Source organism: Ixodes scapularis, unplaced genomic scaffold (genome assembly GCF_016920785.2).
Source record: "Ixodes scapularis isolate PalLabHiFi unplaced genomic scaffold, ASM1692078v2 PGA_scaffold0__279_contigs__length_252992795, whole genome shotgun sequence".
Lineage (NCBI taxonomy): Eukaryota > Metazoa > Arthropoda > Arachnida > Ixodida > Ixodidae > Ixodes > Ixodes scapularis.
The window spans coordinates 144,631,643-144,637,367 of NW_024609835.1; the positions used below are offsets into that span (position 1 = coordinate 144,631,643).

Sequence of the window (5,725 nt, forward strand, 5' to 3'; positions counted from 1 at the left end):
CGCGCGCTCTTGGCGCGTGCCGTTCGGCAGCGGTGCAGGTGTAAGGGGGACGCTGCCACAGATGTCAGCAAAGAAGGATCAAAAAAAAAAAAAAAAAGAGGGAAGAATTTATAGACGCTTTGCAGCAGCTGTGCATGGACGCCGCCATAACTGACCTTCAGTCTTTGTTTCCTCTTATTTCCGTTTATTTCACTTCATCATTACCATAGCAGGCCACGTTATTGCCTTATTAGATTCAACTGTGTTCCTTTCTAAAGCATCGGCCTTTGTAGAGGATTGTCAACGTATACCGTTTCAGTTGCTCGGCATCTCGGTAAGACAAGAGAAGGCCAGCAATGGCGGCTGTAATTTGGCGCGTGTGTAAAGCGTCTATATCGTACAAACTAAACATAACATTTCCCCTCCCTTCTTTTTTTTTTAAGAGTGTAGAAACAAGACAATGATGACAAAACATTATGCACGCATTTACAACAACAAAAATAAAGAGCATGATAAGCATAGTTTAAAAGAAGCACACAAATAGTTCACTCTACGTCGAAAACACAAAGGAAATAGTTCACTCATTTCATCGAGTACCAAGGTCTCCATACCGCACTGGTGGTCGACGGTTCCGCCCTGAGTGCCTTAGAAGCACCTGCCTAGGACACTGAGCAGTTGAAGTTCCCATTCCTGGTGGCGTGTCCGGGGCAGGTCTGCACTCATGCGTCCGTGATCGAGGCAGCTGCTGCATCGCGGAACTTGACTCTTGAGGTTGCCAAATATGATGCCTGTGGTACGCGTCACCTGGAGTAGCAGTGTGGCTCGCGGGCTGGCCACCTTGAACGGCAGCCGGTGTCCCCTGTTGATGACTTCCTGGACTGGGATCGGAAGCAGCTGCGAGTTTCGAGGCATTCCACACTCTACCATCTCCCAGCCGGAATGTCCACCGACCGACCCGCTTCATGATGCCTAGTGGCGGCTCGAAGGCCGACTGCCCCTTGGCTACCTTTCCTGGTTTCTTCACTCTAACCCAGTCGCCAACCCTGAATCTGGGGGTCTTCGCCGCTCGACGCCGGTCTGTGTACTCCTTCGTGTACTGCTGCCTCTGCTGCACTCGATGTCGCAGCCGTTGCAGCTCCTCGATGGGATTTTCCAAGAACTGCGCCGACGACAGTCCGAGGATGTTAAGGCGGGTGCGAGGCTTCCGCCCATGCAGCAGAAGAGCAGGAGAAAGTCCAGTCGTAACATGGGGCGTGCAGCGATATATCATCAGGTAGTCTACAAGGGATGACCGGATGCTGCTCAACTCAAGGGTGGCCCACTGGAGAAAACCCTTCAGGGTACGGTTAAAACGTTCAACCTGCCCGTTGGACTGGGGGTAATAGACAGAAACCAGCTGGTGCTTTATACCCCGCGCTTTGAGGAACGTCTCAAATTCGCCTGAAACGAACTGTGGCCCATTGTCGCTCACAACGCTGTCAGGGTACCCCTCTCTGGCAAAGATGGCGCGCAGAAAGTCCGTGATCCTCCCTGTGGTGACGTTTGGGCAGAACTGTACCTCGGGCCACGTGGAAAAGTAGTCCACCAGCGTGATGGCGTAGCGACACGCAGGCTCCGCTCGCTCAAAAGGGCCCACGACATCGATGCCCACCTTTGACCAAGGTCGCTCTGGCAAGGGCAATGGCTGGAGAGGGGTCGGTGACGTCTTGGCACTCTTGTCTGAGGTGTTACAGATTTTGCAGGCGCAGACTGCCCTACGCACTTCTGCGTTCATGCGGGGCCACCAATAGAGCTCACGAAGGCGTGCTTGCGTCTTGACAATGACGTTGTGGCCCTCGTGTGCTCTGGCGACAAGAGCGCATCGCATAGTCGTGGGGATGACGAATTGCTTTCCGCGCAGCAGGAGACGGTCGTTGACGGAAAGGGCATCCTTCACGTTGTAGAAGATGGCCGCATCAGCGGAGAGAGCGCTCACCGGTGGCAACTTAGAGGTCACATATCCCATGACAGCGGTGAGCAGAGCGTCATTCGCTGTCTCCTCTTGCAGCTGTTGCTTCGTGATGCACTCTTCGTCTAAAGCGACAAAGGAGATGATCTCGTCGTCGAACTCCATCCCCTCTTCTTCCTGTGCCATCAGCAAGCGGGACAGGGCATCTGCTACCTGGTTTTCGGCACTTCACTAAAACTTCACCGTGAAGTTGTACTTCAGTAGGCGATGTGACCTACGGGTGATCCGTAGCGGGCGACGTCCTGCTGCACCGGCGGAAAGCAAAGACACGAGTGCTTGATGGTCCGTGCGAAGGGTAAAGTGGCGGCCCCATAAGTATATGAGCCATTTTGCGCACGCCCACAAACACGCAAGCGCTTCTTTTTTCCCGACCGAGTATCGCCGCTCTGTCGAAGTGAGCGTCCTTGAGGCGAATGCGACAGGGAAGACGGCGTCACCATGACGCTGCTGCAGCACAGCCCCAATGCCGTATGCCGACGCGTCTGTGGCCACGATGGTGGGCAACATGGGGTCGAACATTCTTAATGTCCTTGCAGATGACAGCAGCCTCTTGACTTGGTTGAAGCTTCTGTCCGCCTCGTTGTCCCAGACGAATGGAGTGTCTTTTCGCAGGAACCTTCGAAGAGGTTCGACCTCAGACGCTAACCGAGGCACGAAGCGAGAGTGATACTCCACCATCCCCAGAAAAGGACAGAGTTGGGTGATGTCCGGGGGGGATGGTTGCAGCGTTGAGTGCATCCACCTTCGTCTGTAGAGGAGCAATCCCTTGAGCGCTGACTTTATGACCCAAAAACGAAAATTCTGGCACATCGAACAGGCGCTTGTTAAGTTTCAGCCCAGCATCCGAGATACTAATAATGCAATTAAATGCAAAGGGGCAAGCGAGCTGGAGTTTTATGTTTGTCCCTTGTCCCTCTTGTTCCCCTTCTCCAGGGATTATTTTCATCCGAGATACGCCGCAGCACCTCACGCAGACGGTGTGTGTGCTCCTCCTTGGTCCTGCCAAAAACAACAACGTCGTCAAGGTAGACTAACACACCTTCGCAGTCGTGAAGCATTTCCGACATCATCTGCTGGAAAGCTGCTGGCGCCGATGCCAGTCCGAAACATACTCTCTTGAATCGGAAGAGACCTTCGTGTGTAATAAATGCGGTGAGGTCCCGGCTTTCTTTATTTAGTGGCACTCGGTGGTAAGCAGCCGCTAAGTCAAGCTTGGAGAACTGTTTGGCACCATGTAAAGCATGCAGAAGTTCTTCTATGTGCGGAAGAGGAAAGCTATCGATAACGACAGCTTTGTTGGCTTCCCGCAGGTCCACGCACATTCGAATTGAGCCATCTTTCTTCTGCACCACCACAATTGGTGAAACCCATTCGGAGGAATTAATCCGCTCGATGACCCCAGCCGCTTCCAAGCGTCTGATTTCTTCTGATACTGACTGACGCGCAGCTAGAGGAATACGTCTCATTCGACGACAGACGGGAATGACAGAAGGTCGAATGTTTACCTTGTGGACAACGTCCTTGACACGGCCAAGACCCGGACTGAAGAGGTGCTCGAAGTTGCTCGTGGAAGGCGGCAGGTTTGGCTTTGTTGGTTCAGGCACCACTAAAGCTGCAGCCTGTGGTGGAGACGATGCTGAGGCCAGCTGATTTTGCACCCTTGCCGACCACTCATTTCTCAATGCACTTGACGCTTCGTCCTGTGGGGCCGGTGTCGACCTTTCGTCCTCCTCTCTCGGCAAGTCGCCAGAACCCTCTGTATCAGTATAGAAGCACGACCGAGTGGCGCCACTCATCTGGATGTCGAGGGATACAACAGCGTCCATGCCGAGTAAAGAAGTACCACGGTCAGCAATGTAAAAAAATACTGTTGCCGCACGCTCCCTGAACATTACCGGTGCCTCGAATGCTCCCAGAATGGTGATTGGTTGCCGAGAAAAGTTCAGGAGCTTCACAGGTGGTGGTAAAACTGTCGCCTTGTTTGCGAAATACCGGACGAACATGGCACTATCCACGATGGAGACGGCTGACCCGTGTCAAGAAGAAACTGCAGCGTCGAGTCAAATACCTGGATGCTTAAGTACAGCTTGGTTTGAGAAGGTCCGGAAATGTGGGACACCTCCCACTGCTCGTCGTCGTCATCATAGTAGTCGTCGACGATCTGCTCAACTTGATCACGCGGGTGGCGCAGGAGGGATCGGCGAACACTTCTACAAGCGCGTGAAAAATGTCCCCGACGACCACAGTTGTCGCAGTACAGACCTGTCGCTGGGCAGACGTCATAGCCCCTGCAGTGTTCGTGACCGTAACCGCAGTTGGGACATGTTCTTCCGTAGCCATAGTTCCGCCTTGGCGATGGTTGCCGCCGCGGTGATTCGAAACGCACCGAACGCCGAAACGCCGATCGTCCAGTGCTCTGTTGACGACTGTCACGGTTGAAACCACCCTCGCCGCTACGGCCGCAGGTTACGCAGCTCTGCTGGCTAGGCGAGCGCAAAGCGCGTGCGTTCACTGACCGGGCTGAAGAACGCCGCGTCGGAGATCGCACAGATGACTCACGGCGCGAGCGCCACGGCTCGTGCAAAGATGACGTCATCGGCTGAGGTTGACTCGGTGCCAACGTTATTAGATTAGCTCTAGTAACGTTGCTCGGTGCGCGCCCTGTGACGTGGCAGGTCACGTGCTCCTCCGACGCCGTCGACGGCGCAGCTGGCGCAGTTGCCGATGCCCATTCTCGAGCTTCCCGGCGTGAGCGCTCCAAATTAAGGACATTTTGTAAGGCCACGCTGAACGGCAGCGCGGCGTCAAGTACCAGGCGTTCTTGAATCTCTGCGGAAGCAGCACCCACCATGAACTGTAGGCGGATGACGGCCTCGGTGTCGGCGCCGAAGTTCGCCGGCACGGCCAATGCTTGGAGTGCTGAGAAAAAGTCGCGCAGAGATTCTCCTTCTTGCTGTTTTCCCATGTGAAACCGGAGTTGTTGCAGGGTCTCGTTGACCAGCTGCGAAAATTCAGCCTCGAGGACCGTGAGGGTCTCTCTATACACATCGCGAGACGCTTGCCGGGCTTGCTGACCGTCTCCCACCGGTGACGTTGCTGGCGCCGGTCCAACGGGAGCTGGTAGAGAGTCATATATGCGCTGGCCTTCGACTCCCAGGCAGTTGAGCAGCTTTGCTTGGCGTCATTCGGCGGAATATTCCTGAGCGCCAGTAGCCAATATGTATCGCTCGATTATTCGTAGCCACGATTTCCACGGCATCGGTGGCGTACCGGCTTTGTCCAGGAAGTTTGGCGGTGGCCGGTCACAGTCAGCCATGCTTGCGGCTAAGATGTCGGCTCAGCAATCGAGGAGGACGTTCGAAATGGAACGCACGGCCATTGACAACCAGCAACCGAGGTTCCCTGGCGAGCCCGGAATTCGTCGCAAGCAGGCGTCGTCGCGACGCCAGGCACCCCCGCCGACGTGAGCTTATGCTGAACGACGCGCGTTTCCTGCGGGAGTGAGAGTGCCCAGGTTCAGCACCCTCGTCGCCAAAACTGTGGGGGCGGCCTAGAAAGCGACCAGCCGAGTCGGAGTCACATTGCAAAACTGTTTTAATTCTCGAGCAGAAAGAGAGAGAGAGAGAAAAGAAAAGAAAAGAAACAAACAAACCGACAGACAGACAGAGCGCGCGCAGCACAGCGCGCCCTCTTGGCGCGTGCCATTCGGCAGCGGTGCAGGTGTAAGGGGGACGCTGC

The 5,725-nt window shown here is 54.9% G+C and overlaps 1 pseudogene; it reads right to left on the reverse strand.

Annotated features, from left to right (window-relative positions):
• Window positions 1-712: 712 nt before the first annotated feature.
• Window positions 713-5,303, reverse strand: LOC115321391 (annotated as a pseudogene).
• Window positions 5,304-5,725: the final 422 nt, after the last annotated feature.